General features: G+C 31.3%; 1 long non-coding RNA gene across 2 annotated transcripts; it reads left to right on the top strand.

Annotated features, from left to right (window-relative positions):
- The first annotated feature begins 971 nt into the window (after positions 1-971).
- LOC133777576 (uncharacterized) lies at positions 972-2,942 on the top strand. 2 transcript variants are annotated; one of them, XR_009868647.1, is made up of 3 exons: positions 972-1,112; positions 2,470-2,511; positions 2,711-2,942. It is a non-coding gene; the product is annotated as an uncharacterized LOC133777576 (long non-coding RNA). The 2 variants fall into 2 exon arrangements; XR_009868648.1 differs by having other exon boundaries at positions 976-1,112; positions 2,415-2,511.
- The last annotated feature ends 467 nt before the right edge of the window (positions 2,943-3,409 follow it).

The following is a 3,409-nucleotide window of genomic DNA, read 5'->3' as shown; positions in this document are numbered from 1 at the left end:
TTTCCCACAAACCAACCTAGTTCTTCTCTACTGTGACAGCCAAGCAACCCTTTATATATCTTCCGATCTTGTCTTCCATGAGCGCACAAAGCACATCGAGATAGACTGTCACTTAGTTCGAGACAAAATCAATCAAGGCATCATTAAGAATTTACATGTCTCCACCAACAATCAGCTAGTTGACATTCTCACCAAAGCTCTATCTATAACTCAGTTTCACACTCTTGTCTCCAAGATGGGTCTTCACAATAGCTTTGCCCCATCTTGAGGGGGAGTAACAGAAATACATTTATTTGGCTGAGTTTTAGTTTAGTTTTCCAACTGTATATTTTAGTTATTTGTTGGGTTGTTATTGTTTGGGCTTTTTTTTTGGCCTATATATATTTCTCCTTTAGCCTTAGGTGCATATACTTTTTACTTCATTTTTGTTCAGATTAGTTTTTGACTCTTGATTGAGGCCCAAGTGACATTTTTCCAAAATTTTCTTTTGACCCAAAGGTCCAATATCCAGGTCTGTCACCCTTGGCTACCTTCATCGTTGTTAGGCCCTACTTACTTCTTTCACTGTCGCTTGCATTTCATACTAGGTTTTAGTGTTAGTTTTTTTTCTTTATGTATTAATTTTATTTTATTTGTATTTTGTTCTAATTTTGTTTGGAATCACTAAAAGAAAAATAGGAAACTTTAAACGTTGATATATTTTATTTTTAAAAAAATTGTTTTTATAATTTGTTTAATTCTAAATGTTGAATTTGAATATATATTTTTTATTTTAAGTTTAGTTTTCTAGTTTTTCAATTAAGAAATTTTCATCTTCTTCGGTAAACTTGAAATAAATAATTTTACGTTTATTTGAATAAAGACGCTAGAACAAAACTTAAGAATACATTCGGTAAGTTTATTTCTATTTTTTATTTTTTAAAATTTTAATTAATTTTTACATAATTTTGAAAACAACTTTTTCTTACTTTTAATTTTTTTTTTTTTAAAACACTTTTCTTCTCCTTCCTCATCAGCTCCATCTTGCTGCATCTTTTTCCTCTATTTAAAGAAGCTTGTCATTTACTCCTTCACTTGGTACTAGCTCTAATGTGCACTTCTTCAGACTTTAGGTACTATTTTCTTGTCTACTTCGTGTGAACTTATTTATGTTCTATTTTTTCTCTCAATATTATTCTCAATACGAATAATTTCTCAATATTCTCTTGCATTGTAAAGGACCTAAAGGATTTTGGATCTATATAAATTTGGCTTAACTACTATATCAAGTTTTTAGGATTGGATCTGCTATTACCTTTGAATCTATTTCTAATTTTTCTTTTGGGTCTGGTTTTGATTTTGTTTTTCTGTTCGACCATTGTTTCTTGGAATATTTATGATTTGTTTCAGGATTATTTTTTTCTTACTTGATTGTGGCTCTGTGAGTTGCTTTTATTATTGTTCTCTGTTTGTTGAATTGTCTCGAAATTTCATTCTTTTCATATTGAAAGAGACCTGACCCTTGTTTTGTTATGTATTGGAAATGTTTGTGATGTATTTGATAAAATGTTTGAGATGTTTTTGCTTTAATTCTTTGATTTCAGGTCTTGTTGGTTATAGGCTAAGCACAATTCTAGTCAAAGTTTGGATTCGTTTTATAGAGTAACTTTTTATTTTAAGTTAGCCATGCTATATATACAATTTCAAATTTAAAATCAGTTCTAACAACATAAAAGTATATTATATAAGATCAGATTGAATATGGTACCACACCCACCAAACACAAAAAATATATGTATTTTGATGTACACTGTATAGATTGGGACTATATTTTTTGGGTTTCAATAGTATATAATTTATGTGTAGAATGATAAGTAGAGATAACATCATCCTCTTGAGTAATATTGGCAGCAAAACTAGAATGTTTGTAACTGCATATCACCAACTCTACTGCCTTTTCTTTATTGTACCATTGACATCATAAACCATGCTACTCATAATTATGTGTTTTAAGTATTATTGATATAACATCTACCTTGTGGACTAATTAATTATTATTTATTTGTTGAATAGAAACAATTGTTCTATATGCTATGGGAATGAATGACTAATGAGAAATGAGCTCATTAATTAGATATGAATAAGTGATGAGTGAAAATTCTTCAGAAAATAACAGGATCATATCATTGTTAAGAAAAACAAATGTCCAAATAAAGATAAATTGTTGTGAGGATTATAGAATTTTTTTTTTTTTGGTAAATCAACCTTATTTGCTTGTCTGTGTAAATTGGCCAATAATTAGTCTCCCAGTCTTGGTTATGGTGCTTCCTTTTTGGTTGGCTACGCTGCTCAATAGTTTCGAAATATGCCTTGATAAGTGCGTGTCATCTTGTTGACCCTTGATTTCCATAATTTATGTATTGTATATTTGGCAGGTTATGATCTCGTATGGTGAATATTTTCTTATTATTTTTCTTTCTTGAAGTATAGTTTAGACGGAGATGAGGACGAGTTCTTGTGGGGAATTAGACGGTACACTCCTGATTTTAAGAAATAGATAAAGTAAAATTAAATTTATGGTTGGCGTTTTGAGCTAGTTCCAGTAGGGTGGCTCTAAGTATACAATCTCTTTTTAGGAAAGATTATTCCCTATATTTATATTTTGCTCTGCTAGTTGAGAGAAGCTTGGGGAATGGAAATACTAACTAATTGCTTATGTTTTGGTTTACAGAATTTCTCAATTACAATTTGAGGAGAAAGCAAAATGGATATTCAGAAAGCTGAAAGATGTTTTGCAAAATAATTGACCATTTTGGTGTGTAGTGTACATCAAAAGTTGAGATTGGCATATCCAAAGTTGTGTCTAAAATGTTGGGATACTTTGGCCTTACGTGTGTGGTGTGTTTCTATTGCAATTACAGGATTCGTGTTCCTTTAATCAAAATTTCTCTTCATTGATTGTCTTTGGAATGCCTTTATTATTAAGTATATGGTTGTGTAAAAAACAACACACACATATTAATGTAGTTAAATAAATAAATAGAAAAAGAAAGAGAAAAAAAGGAAAATTCAATTTTATGTTCATGTTGTGGTGTTCACAATTTTACAAGGACCAATGTTAAAAAGACATGTTTTGGTGGAGATGAAGAAAATTTTGAAGTGTAGTCTACTACGTTACAATTCATTGATGGAACTTCGAATGATAGTGTACGCCCTGAAAATCAGCACGTACCTTTTTAGGCTGCTCAGGTAGAGCTGGCTAGCAAAAGGCTATAATCGATGTTCCACGTGCTCACTTTTCATCGGGGGGAATTTAGCACAATTCCCTAGACAAATTGCTCGAGCTGATGAGTTCAAAGCAACGTACTGCCTGGAACCATTTGTGGAGTACGGCATCAAAAGGCACGAGCTGACATTACGCTAGCTCATG

Source organism: Humulus lupulus, chromosome 5 (genome assembly GCF_963169125.1).
Source record: "Humulus lupulus chromosome 5, drHumLupu1.1, whole genome shotgun sequence".
Taxonomy (NCBI): domain Eukaryota; kingdom Viridiplantae; phylum Streptophyta; class Magnoliopsida; order Rosales; family Cannabaceae; genus Humulus; species Humulus lupulus.
This window is presented reverse-complemented; position numbering and strand designations above follow the sequence as displayed.